Source organism: Anopheles cruzii, chromosome 3 (assembly GCF_943734635.1).
Source record: "Anopheles cruzii chromosome 3, idAnoCruzAS_RS32_06, whole genome shotgun sequence".
Classification (NCBI taxonomy): Eukaryota; Metazoa; Arthropoda; class Insecta; order Diptera; family Culicidae; genus Anopheles; species Anopheles cruzii.
The window spans coordinates 71755464-71763235 of NC_069145.1; positions in this window are offsets into that span (position 1 = coordinate 71755464).

Sequence of the window (7772 nt, forward strand, 5' to 3'; positions counted from 1 at the left end):
GGCGCGATCACGCAGGGAACGGTATAGTATAGTCCTCGGAACCGTTATCTGGTCACCAAAAATTACTTGGCTTCGACTTGGGTTCGACTTTAATTTGTGAATTCCCTACTGGCTGCGGGACACGCAACAGTTTTGTCGCGAACTGAAGACACGCAAATGGGGTCGGGTTCAACAAAATTTCCCCCACAGAGGACACCGAATGGAGTTGGTTCCGTTTCGCCGAGAAGGTTCGACAGACCGCGTGCGCACCGTTCCGGACTGCTCCGGTGGAAGGAAAGTTGTGTACTGCGAGAGCGACCAGCGATCGAAGGAACCCCGTTTCGAGCCGGGGCCGGGGCACACGAAGCAAAACAATCGCTGCGCTGCACTGCACTGCACTGCAACTGCACTTGGGCTGGTTGCAAATCACGGTTTCCCTTCTCTTTTTCACCTTCGCTGGCCGGGCCTTGTCTTGTTCGCGCTCCGGTGCGAGAGCGCGCGCGTTTCGCGAAATGTCTCGTGCGGTGATGCGAATAAGGGCTCACGGCTTAACTCCCGGGCTGTCTGTGGCGCGATTTGAAAGATATCTCCCCAATAACCAGCGCACCCGAAGATGACGTTCTAGTGTTACGGCCCGTCCAGTACTAAAGATGAGCACATCGAGGAGTGAGTCATTCGCATCCCAAAATGACGGTCCAAAGGAAAGGAAAGGAAACACTCAAGCTCATGTTTTGGGTCAAACACGATTTCGTATCTCACAACATTTCCTTCGACCACACGCGGAGAAACGGCGGATCTTTATCGGCCAGGTACAGGGCCGTCCATTAAGATAGCTAGATCGATCGTGTCGGCCCACATCGAAGGCCGGCTCGGGATGGCCACATCAAACGGCACATTTTCAGGCTCTCTCTCAGCCTGCTAGATGAGGTGTGTCTATTCGACGTTACCACTTTCAGTCGTCGATGCGCTTCAAGAAACGACCGAAAAACGTGTCGCCGGACACGGGGACTAGAACACGTCAGCCGGGGGGCCGTCCGTTATCGGCTGGCTGAGGAGCATCGCCAGGCACGCCAGAGCGCCAGTACGTGCGGAACGTGAGGATGTAGTACGAAATGTTGTTGTTCGGTCTTCGATAAGCAAAAAGGAACACGAGTGGCACATAGTACAACAACAACGGGCCGATAAATGGCGCGTCTTGGCACATTCCCGCGAGTGTCGCCTTATAACAGGGGACACATGCCAAACGACTAATTGGCTTAGCCAACAGCTGGCGGTCCGTCGAGAGTGGCCTCGCTGCAATCGCTTAGCCTTAACACTTGATCGGTTTCAGCGATGATTTCTTATTGCGAATTTTTGCGCCGTGTCAGGGTAAACATCGCGCGTACCGGACGATCGCGGCGACCTCGACATGCGGCGGGTTTGCAGCATAAAATGTATACCTGTGACCCCGTTATGTTTGGGGTAACAGAAATCAAAACATGGAGCGCCACTGCCGATTGTGAGACACGCATTTTCTCGCCATGTTCTCTACCGGAGTTCAGAACGTTATCGGCCTCAAAGTATCGACCATCGACCATTAGAAACCGTTTCGGGGCCGCGCCCTACCAGTACCAGCCATGTCGGGGTTTCCCTTTGTATAATTCATCACTTTCTCGAGAAACTCGAGAGAAAAAACAATCCTCATTTTAAGTGCCTGCGCTCGTGCCATAAATGACACCTCTGCAGCAGCATGATTGGAAGGAAATGGTGTTCAAGCAGAAAAAGAAAATAGACTGAGCTTAACGCTTATCCTCCTTCGCACCGGACCTTCCATTCCATCATCGACATCTTGACGGCGCAGTGCGCGCACACGCTGTGCAATTGCACACTGCACACCGGTTGCAGCTGCATAATGCATAATCATGGTGTTTGTTATAATTAAAAGAGAAATTTTTGCTTCCCGGCCACCCACTCCGGGCGGCTCCGGGGGGCCCCGGCACACACAATGGCATTTCTGTGGCTTTCCTTCTGCGAGAAGCTGCAACGATGGCTTTAAGCTTTTCTTTGGCGCCACCACTGCTTCATGTGCTTCTTAATGGGGAGCCACCATCATCATCATCATCATCATCATCGGTAACAACAACATACTCTCTGTTGAATGTGTTGGCGCTACCGTTACGCTGGAGCATGCGGACAGCCGCGAACAATGAAATGTCGACGCAGATCTGTGCGCCCCGGGCCCGGGGCATTAGAAGCGGCCTCCCGGTGTTCGGTGTGGTTGTAAAACAATATCGCATGCCTCCAATCAATTCGCTACCATTGCGCGAATGACGAACGGCCGACCACCCCCCGGTCCGGGTGGATGGCATCCGCAAACGCAACCAACCAGTGTTTTTCATGCTTTTCCTTCTTCTTCGGCCACGGGGTACCACAGACGCCAAACATAATGTTATGCTGTAGGCGCTCTAGTGGCTGTACCCGGGAGCCAACCCGGGAAAACAACTGTTTTCAGACGGCTGTTTGCAAATTAGCGTAATAGTTTCCCGTGTGCCGGCGTGCGCCGTGCCAAGCTAACTCCGCCCCGGAGCGAGGAAAACCTTCGTCTTACTGAATTGATAAGTTCGAGGAAAGGCTTCGAGGAGCTCATCTAATGGGGGAATTAAATCAATTTAAAAAGCGAAAGTAAATGCGCGTTATGACGTATCCGCATCCTATTTCTAGCAACATTGTTGGGCATAAATGGAAGCCACCAAAAGTATAGTAACCAAATGGAACACAAACCCGGACAGAAAATATTTTCCATTGATGATAGAATAAATAAGAAATCAATCGTGCCGCTTAAATCAACATAACGCGCACTTGAAAGTTAAACAAACTTATCCATCCTGCGCCGTGGGGAAACGAATCTAAGGTCCCGCGACCGCTTCTTCACACCACGCCACATCGCGGGCTCGCGGACACGATCGGCGCGGCATCGGAGGAATTCAATGTCAAGGAATTCTCAACGGTCCCCGACCAAAAGGTCTGTAGCGATGGCCAGGGTTATGGTCGCCCGTGTACGGCCCGTGCTTTGGCCTACGGCCGAGGGATCTTCCGTGTCGTGACAGAGACTTGACTTTATTGCTCCATTCAAGACCGGACTGCCTGACGGACTGCCGCTCAGCCGAGACGATGTGATGGGAATGCACACGGGCGCATTAACGGAACATCGTATGCAACGTGATCGCACCCGGACCCGTAGTACCGTAAGCGCATTTCCAAAGCGCCCGCTGGCCCCCGGCATAACCCGGACTCGCCGCTGCAGTTGCTATTTATACGACTCGTTATCGCGTATCTAATGAACGGCATCTGCTAATCGCAGGCTGCGCAGATGTGAAAGTTCTGGAGATAAGAGCAAAACATCCATCTCGCATCTGCTATCGCATCCTCGCTGATGCAACGACGGCTCAATTATGAGCAAACAAATTGTGCACCGCACCGACTTATCGTCCACGAGTGTCGACGATCTGTTTTTGCCCTGCCCCAGTCATTTGTGCGCACAATCAACAGTCACAGTTTAATAAAGAACAATAGAGAAAAAAAAAATTTTTGCTAAAGGAAAAAAAATAATTGCAAAACTCCTTCACCTTCAAGAAAGTATAGGAAATTAGCTACGAGCACCAGGTGACCACCGCTTCCTTATTCGTTTTAGTAAAAATGATCAACCGGGCGGCAATCGACCATCGCAAGTGACGCGATAATTGGTGGACCTTGATTGGGGGCTGCTCCGCGGCGAAAGATGGCCGCTTCCAACCAGATTTCGATCCGCGTGACATTAGCGCCGAGCGGACCTTCCGGACCTTCCGCGGCAAATTACACGGTACCCGGTCGGTAGTCGGTAGCGACCATCAGTAGCAGCAGCAGCAGCATCCTGACCAAGGCCCCATGGCGTTTAGATAGATTTACGAGGCACGTGAAGGATTCTGCGCCGTCATCCGCTATCGCTTAATTAATTGCGGGGCGCGCATCACCGATCGTTTAACCACTTTTAACGCTTCCTCGTCTGTGGTCCGTGTCTGGGAGTCCGTGCATCAGCAATACTGAGGCCCCAAACTTGCTCGGTTTTTCTTTCTCCGGTAGCATCAGCTTCCGATAGGGATCTGACGTCCAATTGGACTCAAGACTGCAAGGCCGGAGAACTCGAAGAAGACATCGTGTCGAACCGTTCCGCAAACTTGCGGACTACAGTGCAGTGCAAACTAATTAAGATTTGCCATTGCACCTCCAATGTCACGCCCAGACGCCGGCAGACGGTAGCCGCTAACCCGAGGCCGAGAGGACAGGACACTAAAGGGGGCAGGCCGTTGGATGTTGATTTATCGCTCGTGATCTTGTTTGATGGTCTGATCTTGAAGCGTTTACTTTTATGTCTCCCCCCGCCGGGCTTCTTTCTTTCCTTTCTGGCATTCCGGTGGTGGTCGCTCTGGCCGGAACCTTCAGAAGCCGCATCCAAACGCCTTTTTTGGGACAACCACAGCTACGGTTGACAGTCGCCATTTTCAGCTACACGACGAATATTACCCAAAACCGTACAAGGCCACCGTTCCCTCCGCCCGCGGCAAGGGTTTTAACGTCTCCGGGGTCTGAGTAGAATTGACAGTAAGATATAGGCAACGATCCACGCTCTGCCCCTCACCGTGAGATGTCTCTCGGCCCCGTGAATTGAAGGGGGAGCTCTGACGAGGCTTTCTCCGTGGCTCCGCGGGGGTCGGCGTCACGCCAAGGGTTCCAGCGCTAGTCAATAGCCGGTGACCGATCCGCTTCGCTGAGTCGGTGCCGGTTGTGTGCGAAACGTTTTCACGCTGATTTATCGCAAAACCCGACCCACCAACAGTAGGCTGTGGGGCCGGGCCGCGGATTGCCGTGATTCAGTGAGCTGCAGCTCTAGATTGATGATAGAGTCCCCGCGAAACTGACAGGTTAGGTCAGGCGAACACAATCGCATCGGGTTGGGTCGGCTCTCGGTCGGATCTTGGATCGGTCGATTATTCGGTCGATTGCTTCTGGGGAGGCGAGATCACCTGTCGAAGATCTCGGAGCACTGGCATAGCTTGCAATTGGAACTCTACGTCACATCACGTGACCAAATGTGAAGCTGTTGGAGGATATCTCCTAATGCGCGCGTTCGCACACCCAAGGTTCCACCGTCAGCGATCTAGATCTCGATCATCCACGCGACTCGACTCCACTCCACCAGCGCTCCAAGGTAGCTGCACCGGTGCCGCTCGTAGATTAGTTCGCCCAAGAAAACCAGATTCTGCAGCCCCAGCTCGCCGTCTCGCCGTCACTAATTATACACCATTTGCCTTCGACCGGGCAGGCGCTGCTGGTTGACGACCTTTGACGACTCGGGCAGCAGGTCTCTGGCGAAATGGCCACCACCCGCACCCGATCCGAAGTATCGAAGTGAGTAGAGGAAGCATCACGCCGAGTCGCTGCATGCCGGTCGGGCTAATTAGCGGTTGTTAAGTACGCGAGCGTAATCTTCCGTTTAAGTGCAGTTTTATTGTTTCGCACTCGCACTGAATTAGCTCAGCGGTTGGCAAAAATGAAACACAACACGCATAGTTTGACGGGTTCGCGGTGAGACCATTACGGACACCGCGGGCGCCCGAGATGCTAGCCAAATGATCTCCAAGTGCTCGCTTCTCGTTATGAACTCTCTCGACGCCCAGCTCTAGAAGCCCAGCTCAGCGCGTCCTCGTCGCTCGTTTGATGGCTGATAAGTGGCACCTGCACAGAAGTGGCTCCACCCTCCGGAGCCGGCACTGCTAATTGCCAGACGATCGGCCACCATCCTAACGCGGAGACGCCGGAGCCCCCGGAATAACCGGTACACTTCATCATCATCGGGGGGGCCCATCGGCAAACAATTACAAACTGTAAATGGCACTTCCAGCGGATCTGGACGTAGACCGCTCTGTTACCAACTCCAACAGCAATGCCTCATTCTGGAACTACAACTCATCATGGGGGCCGGCGGGCCCCCATAGAACTCGCAATCAGGAGCCTTTTTTGAAAGGGCACCCGATCGTTTGTATCGTAAATTGGCAGATCAATGCCGTACTCTACGCCATTTGTTCTGTCCTGGACAATTGGCAATAAATTTTTCAAGATGTCCCTTAGATATTGGAAACCAACCCTGTGACATCGGTGCCGGCAGGAGTGCTTGCCAAGCAGCACACTCTGTCACCGGCATTAACGCTATTAAATGATCCGATCCAAAGTCGATTGACCACCTCGAATTGCGCCGTGCAAGGACTTTGGCTGGCGTTTCGTTAGGTGCCAAATAATCTTCTTAAAACACACAAGCCTCGGGCCCCAAAACCAACAACCAATGAAATAAGACGAAGAAGCAGTCGAAACGGCACCGAAGAAACAAAACAACCGAATCACACACACCGCAAATGATGCAATCCGATGGCTTTCAATTCGATCGCACTCGGGGGCCCCCCGAGATGGATTGGATTGGATTGGATGGTTCAATTATTTGCCCAAAATAAGCAATGCAAAATATACACAGCCGGCGCGGTGTGAGCCGTTTTGGTGGCCGGTGAAGGTGAAAAGAACCAACACTCGACCTGGCCCGAAACAATACACAGCGACAGCGACAAAAAACGCATTAAGAGGTGCCCGGTGGGTCGCTGCAGGCCGCAAAAATCCCCCAACTCCACTCGTGGAAAGTATTTTTGTCCATTTTTGGGCTCCATTTCAAGACGCGAATTTTCTCGGACTCAGCCAGCAGCAGAGCCGAGCCGAGAGATGATTAACTTATTTCACCTCTCCGTGACGCACTCCGAGCGGATTAACTACCCCCGGGGTTCGGGGTTGTCTGGGGGTGGTGGGCGGCTCTCTTGTTGTTTGTGTGCACCTCGCAATAATCGTTAATTCGGAGTCGCACTCGCGGAATGGCGTCTTGAAGCGAAACACCCGAGATCGGAACCACCCGGATCGGTGGCAGCCAGGGAAATCCGTCAAGGAAAACACATGGAAAGGAAAGCGATCTGGCCGACCCACCTTCACGTCGCGGATCGCTTCCTTTTCGAGCCTCGCGCCTTATGAATACGCGCAGCATGATTTTTATGTTAAACATTATTTGCCTTCACCGTTCGGCCGGTGGTCAACGGTTGGCGGAGGATTATTCGTCCCCCGCGCTGCTCCCCGGCTGCCCCGAGGCCGCAATTTTTAATTCACTAAAACGGCGTGGCCGAACCTCTCAGCGAACGCGCGCCCGCAAAAACCGTTCCGCGAAGAGGACTTGTTTTTGTTTTCCTTCACTCTTGCGCCGTTCGCCGTTCGCCGGGACCCGCCGGCCCGGGGCTCGCGCGTGTAGGTCAAGGCCATGAGAGCGGCTTTTTTAAGGTGCCGCTTTTTTGTGGTTGCCGTTGCCGGTTTGCGTTCCCCCGTTTAGTTCGGTGGTTCGGCCCCCTCCGATTCCTCGTGTGGTCCTCGCGAGGTGCCCCAAAACTTCAAACACGTGCGCGCGCTCGCGTCTTCTGCTTTGCGGACGAGCATCTTTTGCCCCTAATGTTTTCCTTCCGGTTTTCGCGGGTTTTGGACCCGCGATTCGGGTGGAAGCAGAGGAAGAAAGTCCGCCGATCGGCGCCGTTGGCTGGCTTATTTTACAAGCCTCACGCACAAACGGTCCGGCACTTCCGGTCACGATCGCTGTCGATCGATAAGATCGCGGATCGCGGTCGAGCGATCTGAATGTCACGGTTTAACGCTAAATGCTAGAAAATGGTGGGGTTAAAGACGCTAAAATCAAGACGGGT